The following is a 10,965-nucleotide window of genomic DNA, read 5'->3' on the forward strand; positions in this document are numbered from 1 at the left end:
GAGAATCGAACTCGCGACCACCGAGGTGGGACGCTAATACCATACCAACCACGCCGCTGAGGCGCTTAAGGGCACCTTGGGGTTCCAGAAACACTCACGACAGGTAGGTGGGTATAGAAGCGTGGCAGAAGACTGGGGTTTAACTGCGGAACAATCTGTTTAATAAATAATGAATCCAGAACCGTTGGAAGTTTGTCATTCGAGGTTCTACTACCCAAAACATCAAAATCATCATATTTTATATTTACATGGTCACGTATGTTAAGAGAATTCAGGGTTCCATAATTTAACACCTGTTCTGTAGCTAATACCGTGATGAGAGTTTATTCTCACCTTCAGCAACCTGTGTGTGCAACCGGCATATGTCCCCAGGTCATATATGGGGCAAGTGAATTTGTATATTACACCGGTGGGTTTTTTGGTATGAGTTTCTTATTAATAGCCGAAATATGTCGACTGATGATTTTATATAATTCTCCATAAAAGGACTTCTTATGTATTTGTGGAAGACCGGCAAAAAAGTGCAGTTTTGGAACAGTAGGTACAGCGAATTTTGGACTGAAAACTTTGCTTAAAATATTGTTAACGTTCCTAAAAAAAAACAGCTTGGATGGGAAGCAATTGTCAGTGCAACACTTTTGGAGATATATTATTTCCTCATGGAAAGAGAAACAGCTAAAAGTAAAACTAAAATCTTTTTTTAATAGGATTGATAATGAATTCAACTTAAAATTCAACAAAGCAATGGCTGTTAAAGTTAGAGCCTATGCCAATAAATGTGGTTTTTCTAAAAATCGTGGTATTTAAAGTATCATTATTCCTAAAAAAAAAACGTCTGAAAAGGATAGCATGTTATTATTTTCGTATTCAACGGTAACCTTTATTATTTTGATGTATACTATTAACCTTTATTATTTTGATGTATACTATTAACATATAAAAACTATCTGCATCGTCCCGGCTTCATCAACATACCTTCGGTAAAACAGAAGGCTCTCTTATGGCATCTTGTACGGGCTTCTTAAAATACATAAGAAAGGTACTATGTACTCTTGTCAGACCTATCTTGACCTTGTATGACATCCCGAATTACAAAATGGCTAAGTTCTTGGTACCTCTATTTGTTCCTCTAACATTAAACACCACAGCCTAATGAACTCCACCAGTTTTAAAAAAGCAGTTTTAATGTCAGGATTCCCATCTGTTTATGGTTAGCTTGGATGTGGAATAATTTTTTAAAAACAATTTTAACAAATTGGAATTTAAAAGTTGTAACAATTGGCTGTGCTAGACGTTTACAATGGTAAGTCGTATAAACAAATTGATGGTATGGCAATGGGATCTCCACTCGTTCCCACCTTTTCTAATATCTTCATGTGCTCCCTGGAAGAGCACGTACTAGATTACTGTCCGCTGGCATGGGTACCGCCCTCTGTTTGACCGAAGATATGTTGATGATACCTTTTTGCTTTTAAGAAGCCGGGGCGATGCAGACAGCTTTTTAGAACATGTTAAAGGTATGTCAAAATGTAAAGTTTTCCATTGAATGCTTAATTAATAACACGCTCTCCTTTTTAGACGTAGTATTTTTTAGGAATAATGAGTCTGAATACCACGATTTTTAGAAAAACCACATTTACGGGTTTGGGAACTTTTACAGCCAATGCTTTCTTAATTCTATGTTAAATTCATTATCGACCATGTTACATACAGCTTTTGGTTTGACTTCTAACTGGATCTCTTTCCATGAGGAAATAACGCAATCTTCAGAAGTATTGCATTGACAACTGTTCACCACTCAAAATAAAAGGTCTTTTAGAAACGTTAACAAATTTTTAAGTGTTTTCAGCCCAGATTTCACTGCACCTACTGTTCCAAAACTGCCCTTTTTTGGCAGTCCTCCACGAATACATAAAAAGTCCTTTTATGAAGAATTATATAAAATCATCAATTTCGGCTATTAATAAAAAACTCATACCGAGGAACCCTCTAATGATCGGCTTTCTATTAAAGTACAAAGAAAAGCTAAGCCCACTAATGACCTCCGGTGTATTGCAAAAATTCTCTTGCCCAGATGTGACCTAGGGTCAAACATATGTCGGTTGCACACGGAGGCTGCCGAAGGTGGGAATAGATTCTCATCGCTTGTGTTAGCTACAGAACAGGTGTTAAATTATCGAACCCTGAATACTCTAACATGCATGACCATGTAAAAAGGTAAACAGCGCAAAATATGATGGCTTTGATATTTTGGGTACATCCTCAAATGACCAACTTCCAAGGTTCTGGATTCATTTATTAAACAGACTGTTCGGCAGTTAAACTCCCAGTCCTCGACTGCGCCTCTATCAGTCATTTTAATGATTTACCGTAAAAGTACCTTTTAGATTTAAATATGGGACTTAAAGGACAGAAACGTCGGCAATCATAATACAGCTATCCGATTTCGACATGCCTGTCCTTGCTGTAAATATATACATATATACATTATATTATACAATATACAATACATATATATATATATATATATATATATATATATAAGATATATATATGTATATATATATATATATATATATATATATATATATAATATATATTATATATATATATATATATATATATATATATATATATATATATATGTGTGTGTGTGTATAACTTACAGTAGTAATGACCTTTTGCATCAACCCTATCATTTATAATCTACTCAATTTCGAAACTAACGAAGATAAAATGAGAAGACGGAAACTAGGAGCTCAATTCCAGAAATGAGCTCTTCCCATACCATATACTTATCCGTGAATTTCTTCTGCCTTAACCATAAAGGGTCAACAGAGCCCTTTACGGCACTGAAATGACAGCGTAATGGACGGGTGGCTCCCTATAACGCTCAGAGACCCAGGCAAACATTCCTCATCTCTCACGCTAAGTGTATCAGCTTTCGTGTTTAACCTGCGTTAGCTTTGCCGACCGTCTGGTTTCAATGGAATTAACATGCGGCGTCGGCGTTCCCCTATCCGAATTCCTCGTTTTAAAACCATTTGAACTGTGGAAATTGATAGTAGCGAGTCCTGATTCTTCCTTAACTTGTCTATAAATCGTAGCGCTTGTCCGATTCTCATTTGTTTGTTTTAGAGAGTTGTGGGGGTGATATTTCGAGCCAATGGATCTGCCTCCTAATATCCCTACATTGTGGTTTTTGTAATTTAAAACCATACCCTTTTTTGTGACATGATGCCTCAGCCGTGTGGTGGCTAAGTCCACGATTCACATCTGAGGAATATGATGTTCCCAGTAACTATTGTTTCTTGTTAGTTATTCAGTAGTTGGGGACTAAGTGACATCGCCAATTTTAAGTTTTAAGATGTTAAATCTTTGTTTGTATGAAATCTGAGTGTGTACAACTTCGACAAAATTGTCAAAGCAGTTGCGTCCAGGAAATCAGAAAGGAGGGGCTTTGCTTACGGGAATATTCACGCATTAAACCCTTTGCGTTACCATACTAAAAATGTCTATCAAGAAAGCCTAAATATTGAATACACCAGTTTCATTCCGTCTTATTTACAATATGCCTTTTTAATTCCATTAGTAACTTGAAAAGGCAATTACTCATTCTGATCAAAGTCACCCCCCTCAGAAGTATAGGTTGACCTCACCTCAAGTTCCGAGAACCAATAGTTTTTATGCAGCTTTAACCTTCCATTCGAAAGATAGCTCAACCGAAACAGACGACAGGCTTTGAAAGAACTAAGAAGCTTAAAAATTCTACTTATAAATAATTTTCGGCCAAGGTTTATTTAGAGAACTAACTTAATGTTGCTGTTTAAATTTTTTCCAGCCATTACATAGGCCACCAAAATATACTTATTAACCAAATGCTGTACATCTGTTTCCTCTTGACCATATTAATGCTTTGTTACTCAACCAAGTAACTTTTACAAAACCTTCACCTTTTAACTAGCCTAGATTTCCAGGAACTCTTTATATTAACAAGATCCCTCCAGATAATTCATATTTACAAGATCCCTACAGATAATTCATATTTACAAGATCCTTCTAGATAATTCATATTAACAAGATCCTTCCAGATAATCATAATAAGATCCTTTCAGATATCCATATTAACATGTTTAGATATTACTAAATATACTCAACTGCGACCAGTTTTAATGTAACTGGACAAATTAAGTTACCACTAAGACTTTGTTGTCTCCTTCTATAAATTTTAAATTTCTCTCCAGCTCTGATAGATTACCGATAGATTACTACTATCAGTTATACGTGTAAATCAACTGCAACCAGTTTTAATTTAACTGGACCAATTAAGTAACAGTAAGACTGTTGTCCTATAAATTTTAAATTTCTCTCCAGCTCTGATAGATTACTGATAGATTACTACTATCAGTTATACATGTAAATCAACTGCGACCAGTTTTCATTTAACTGGACAAATTAAGTAACAGTAAGACTGTTGTCCTATAAATTTTAAATTTCTCTCCAGCTCTGAGAGAAATTTAAAATTTATAGATTACTGATAGATTACTACTATCAGTTATACGTGTAAATCAACTGCGACCAGTTTTAATTTAACTGAACAAATTAAGTAATAGTAAGACTTTATTGTCCTTCTATAAATCTTTAAATTTCTCTCCCGCTCTGATAGATTACTGATAGATTACTACTATCAATTATACGTGTAAATCAAAAGACATCAGGATATTGAAATTACTTCGGTAATCTTTACTACCAAATATATATTGAGACCACTTCAGAATAAAATGCACAACTAAATTTTTATGTTCACTTATTCTGCAATTGACAAGTAACATTCAAATCAACACCATTACCAACAGAACTGTCAGCTTTGAGTTGTGACCATTCGCCAGTCAAGTTTCTCGCTTCGTTTCGGCACAGTTTGTACAACAGTTCGCCTGTTGTGCTCTTAAATGCCAGCTTTTTCAGCCATCTACGTACTAATGGTTCAGCCTGCAAGGCAGAACAGGAATTAACAAATGGTGGTTATTACAATTCGTCAACCCTACGCTAGTTTGCCATTTCAACTGGATTAGCCAACAATCTATCCTCATTATTGAATCTAGCTCTTTACAATGTTAACATTAGCTAAAATTTCAACTTAGATAAATTTCACTGAATTAGTAAAAAAATTTGACAAGCTGATTAAACCATAATGAACAATTTAATTCTGAAAATAATTGAATGGAACCTAGCATCAAATACACAAATTCCAAGAAATAAATTTAAGAACTCATCAGAACAGCAAATAAAATAAAAATTAAATCCAAGTAAAATTTACCAAAAATTGCTAATCCATTACAATTACAAAACCCTAAAAATAATCACCACTTAAAAAAAATTAATTTCGGTATTACCAAACTACTCTGGACATAGTGGAACTGCCACTAGACACTAGGAATCACGTGTCCGTCCCACTGCATCTGGAAATAACACAATGAAGTTAGAACATACAAGACTATGGTACCCAATAGTTTAAGCATGCTAATCTTAATTGCAGAAAAGAGTATGGCGCTTGTCAACTTTGCAAACCAAATTTCATCAAAGCTCACTTTAGGGGACAAGAGTAAAAAGAAATTGGAACCTACAAGACACTGGAACCTAATTCACTTCAGATGTTCTAATGTAACTGAAGAAATTGGAATTATATTTTATGAACTTTAGTTTTCAATCAAATCTCAACTCAAGGACACGAGAATAAGCAGTTAAAACCTAGACAATAGAATCCTAATCTAATTTAAAAGTTTTAAAGCACCTGCAGAAGAGTGGTTAACACATTAAATATTTCACTATACCAAATCTAACCAGTTGACACAAAATTACGAAGCAATTAGAATCTGCAAGACAAACCCAAATCTAACTTAGTTTTAATGTAGCTGCAGAAAATAGATTATACAGGAGTTAATTATATTTAAGTAAAGACAGCTCTAATAGGCAAAAATATGAAGCAATTATAACCTACAAGGCAAACTAATTCAATTTAAACATTCCAACAACCACAGAAAATAGGATAAATTCACCCAAATTAAATTTTTTCTATTAAAGTAGAAAATAAATTTGAATCTATTAGAGGTAATTCTAAGCCCTCATTCCGCGGTAAAGTAGACTATGGCAGTTGATGTTTTCTTATGTTATTTTACTTACTGAACAAGAATTTAAAGTAATATTTATTCTGATGACTGTAATTAACCCCCAGGGGCCAGTACTAAACATGGCAAAATACATTGGACGCCCCAATCCCTGGTGGATGTCATATCCGCGGTTACGTTCCTTGCAGTCCGTGCGGAACATTCTTTAGAATTACCTTGCATGGAACATAACCGCGGATATGACATCCACTAGGGATTGGGGTGTCCAATGTATTTCGCCATGTTAAGTACTGGCCCCTGGGGGTTAATTACAGTCGTCCGAATAAATATTACTTTAAATTCTTGTTCGTAAGTAAAATAACGTAGGAAAACTAACTGCCATAGTCTACTTTACTGCGGAATGAGGGCTAGAATTACCCTAATAGACAGACCCCAAATCTGAACTTTCGGAGACTAGCGAGAAAAAAAAAGGATCACCTGAAGAAAGTGACCCCAACACACGTTGGGGTCGCTTTTCTTTAGGTGGAAAATATTGGGGTCACTTTTCTTAAGGTAAGGAATTAACAGGGGTTACAGTAAGGCCATGGCGGAATGGCACTTCGCGCCTTATCCGCATATTTCAAGATTCTTGGCACGCTCGGTATGTTCTGGAAATAGGTAATGTTGCACTGCGCGTGCTAGCCACAGGAGTTACAGTAGGTTTGATTATTTTTGTACTGAAATTGCGAGACAATACGCTTTTAATTAACTATTGATTGTCTAAATTTGTTTTTAACAAATGTTTAATAAAGTAGTTTTTAATGAATATATATCTATTTTTTCTCCTTTTTTCTATAATATTATGAGCTAAAGTGGGTCACCTGAAGATTGGAGACACCAACAAGCAGGGGTCGTTTATCTTCAGGTGGAAAATATTGGGGTCGCTTTTCTTCAGGAGGAAAATATTGGGGAAGATTTTCTTCAGAAGAGGTATTAGGGGTCGCTAATCTTCAGGTGATCCAAAAAAAAAAAAAAAAAAAAAAAAATTAGCTAGTTTCATTACAACACTCCCCTTCACGTTACCAGTTTTAACGTAAGCCCGTGCTAACAGGAAATTGGCATAACCTAAGGTAGATAATAGCAGCTGAAAAGTGCGTCAAACTTAACCAGCTTTCATCAATACTCGTTCTCTTGGACACAACCATGGAGAAAATCTGTGCTTCCAGCGTTGCATTCCCGTATTAGCCCAAAACGCAAGCAAGGACCCGAAGCAGATTACACGTTCACTATACCCCACCAAAACTGAACAATAACTTTGCTTTGCTTCTACCTTCCCGCGTTAGCTTCACTCCTTTCCAATGGACGATGAAGCCATAGCTTGTATTGTTATGCCCTACCATAAGCTGAAGTTTCAAATAACTCGCTTTTTATTCTCGTTGCTTTGTGATGCTTCATGCGTCTCTTTTATATACTTTTAATCTTATTTTCGTTGAATACGATCGTATACTCGGTGTTGAAGTTACGCACAAAATGTGTTAAAACTGGTTGTAGTATAGTAAGTACGTTCATTTTAAAGATTTATTCTGTACGTTTTTTTGCAAGTGTGTGTGTGTGTGTGTGTGTGTCTGTGTGTGTGTGTGAGAGAGAGAATCTTTACGTTCATCTATTTTTTATTAAGAGTGCTTGAATAAAAATGCATATTCAACAATAATCCGTTCTCAGATAAGGGCAATCCAGATGACGAAAATATATTCACGATATCATACTCTCTCTCTCTCTCTCTCTGCTCCCAGTTTCTGAAGCACCTAGATATCGGGGTAACACACTCTCCCCCACCCCCCCCACCCCCCCAACACCCTCTCCCCCTTTCTCAGTCTAGCAGAAATTTCCTTACCTTATTAATGTTCGACATTCAGCTTCCGAAACACCTGAATATCAGAGTACCACAGTCTCTCTCTCTCTCTCTCTTTCAGTCCAACAAAAATCTTGTAAATTCATGTTCGACTTTTAGTTTCAGAAACGCTTACTAAATATCAACTTACCGTAGTCTGTCTGCCTGTCTGTCGCTCTTTCTCTCTCTGAATTCCTGGAAATATCCTTGCTAGATACTGCTCTACTCTCAGTTTCTGAAGCACCTAGATATCAGTGTAACACACTCTCTCCGATCCCCCACACCCTCTCATACCCTCTCTCTCTCTCTCTCAATCCAATTATAGTGCCTTCGAAACATCATGTTCAACTTTGCACATAAGTGGTGACCAAACACGGAAAAATGACGATAAGGAGAGAGAGAGAGAGAGAGAGAGAGAGAGGGGGGGGTGGGTGGATTGTTGGGAATCCCGTTCTCAGCATGTTTACAATCGTATGACTTCGGTACCGTAATCGCATCTCTACTGAGGCTATTTGCTCAGATGATTGGCTTCATTGTGCGACCCTTGTTTACCTTGGCCTCGGGCCATCGGTTTTATCCATTCTTCTTCTTCTTCTTCTTCTTCTTCTTCTTCTCTCGGATCACTCACGGAACCTAAGTCGCTGACATTCCGTCAAACGTAGGACAGACGAGCGGGTGGTTTGTTTCAGTTGATGTTATCTTTTATTGTCATCATCGTTTACTTCTTAGAAACTGCCACAGGTCACGATATTGACCTGCGCCTTAGATTTTTTTTGTACAAATCAAACTTTTATGAAATGCAGGTATACATATAACGGTTTGTTCAGAATTCTGATCGAGGAATTGTTGAAATTCTTTCATAACTGATAAAAATGAAACATTATGTATGTATATAGTGTATATATAATAATATGTATATCTATATATGTATACACGCGCGCGCGCGACACACACACACACACACACACACACACACACACATATATATATATATATATATATATATTATATATATATATATATATATATATATATATATATATATATATATATTCCGGAGATTGAAGAGGGAGATGGAACAGCTTCCCGGAAAAGCTTTCTGTTCAGATTTATCTTTAAATATGTAAATATACATAACTGTGGACCTGTTTCTCCCATTTCAAGACTTATGCCACTATGAGTGATCATTGATTGATTGGTATTATTGCATTTACTGGCATTTGCGGAGGCAATATGGTGTTTATGTATTTTGTGTTGTGTATCTGATTTGATAGGTGGTCTATATATATATATATATATATAATATATATATATATATGTGTGTGTGTGTGTGTGTGTGTGTGTGTATGTGTGTGTGTAAACCTATCAAATCAGATACACAAAATCAGATACATAACATCCATAAACACAATATTGCACCCGCAAATACGTGTAAATGCAATAAAACCAGTTAATTATAAAACTCATAGTGGCGTAAGTCTTGAAATGGAAAAACAAATCCACAGCTAATTATACTTACATATTTAAAGATAAATCTGAACGGAAAGCTTTCGGGAAACTGTTCCATTTCCCTTTTCAATCTCCGTAATCGATCGAACAGTACCGACACGTTCAGTACAGATTTATCTTTGAATATATACATATACAAAACAAGATTTTTTCCTCCAGTAATACAAATATTACGTAAAAAAAAAGCAAGGAAAAATGCTTGAAATATTCTTTTCACTGCAACGAACGCAGTGAAAATAACAAGGTGTTTGTGAACCGGAGAGCCAGTCTAATGATAGCCGATGTTATGTCACTTTATCAGAAGATAAAAAGGCGCTGGCAATTCTATTCGCGTTTTCGCTCTCACGCAAAAAGGTTAGATTTACGAATTGCCTTAAGTGGTCCTGATTACGAAGGGAAGAGAGAGAGAGAGAGAGAGAGAGAGAGAGAGAGAGAGAGAGAGAGAGGTGCTACGAGTCTTATTAAGACAGATGAGTTTCAAAATGTGACGATGCTGTCGCGAGGTAAATGAAGCAACATAAGGCATAGAGAAGTGCGTCTCTCTCTCTCTCTCTCTCTCTCTCTCTCTCTCTCTCTCTCTGCTTCTTTGACTGCGAGACCTAATAAGAAAAAATAAATAAACTTCAGAAATACTGATACCATTCATTGGTATCAGTATCTTCTAGTTTTCTCTCTTTCTAAGTTAATACTGTGGCAGTTTGTAGAAGATATTGCACACTCGAAAAAGGTATGAAAATTTATTATTATTATTATTATTATTATTATTATTATTATTATTATTATTATTATTATTATTATTTTGTTTGTCACAGCCATCCTATTCGTCTACGTGGTTTTTTATAGTGTGGTATTCCGGGTTGCATCCTGCCCCTTTAAGAGTCCATTATTATTATTATTATTATTATTATTACTATTATTATTATTATCATTATTCAGAGGACGACCCTATTTCATATGGAACAAGCTTATCAAAGGGGACAATGACTTGCAATTCCAGTTTCCAAAGAATATGGTGCTCATTAATAAGAAGCAACAGATGGTAAAGGGAAATAAAGAAAGAAGAGATCACTCATTTAAAAGGAAAAAATAAATAAATAAATGAAACACTTACAAATAGAATTCAAAAGCTCACTTATTTAACCCATCTATCTAACTGAAGAAAAATCTTTCCTGAAGAAATCTGCCTGAAAAAAAATTCTCTCTGAAGAAATCTGACTGAAAAAAAATATGACTGAAGAAAAATCTGACTGAAATATGACTGAGGATCAATATGAATGGGAATATTTTGACTGAAGAAATCTGAATGAATAAAAATGTGCCTGGAGAAAAATCTGGCTTAAGAAATCTGATTTATGCAAAATATGACTGACGAAATCTGACTGAAGAAAAATCTGGTTGAAAAAAATCTGACTGAAGAAAAATAAAACTGAACAAATCTGGCTGAAGAAACCTGACTGAAGA

The 10,965-nt window shown here is 35.5% G+C and overlaps 1 long non-coding RNA gene across 2 annotated transcripts; it reads right to left on the bottom strand.

Annotated features, from left to right (window-relative positions):
- Positions 1-4,756: 4,756 nt before the first annotated feature.
- Positions 4,757-7,399, bottom strand: LOC135217706 (uncharacterized). Of its 2 annotated transcripts, none has more exons than XR_010315170.1 (3): positions 7,272-7,399; positions 5,394-5,459; positions 4,757-4,989 (listed from the first exon to the last, which is right to left on the bottom strand). It is a non-coding gene; the product is annotated as an uncharacterized LOC135217706 (long non-coding RNA). The 2 variants fall into 2 exon arrangements; XR_010315169.1 differs by having other exon boundaries at positions 7,188-7,395.
- Positions 7,400-10,965: the final 3,566 nt, after the last annotated feature.

Source organism: Macrobrachium nipponense, chromosome 7 (genome assembly GCF_015104395.2).
Source record: "Macrobrachium nipponense isolate FS-2020 chromosome 7, ASM1510439v2, whole genome shotgun sequence".
Classification (NCBI taxonomy): domain Eukaryota; kingdom Metazoa; phylum Arthropoda; class Malacostraca; order Decapoda; family Palaemonidae; genus Macrobrachium; species Macrobrachium nipponense.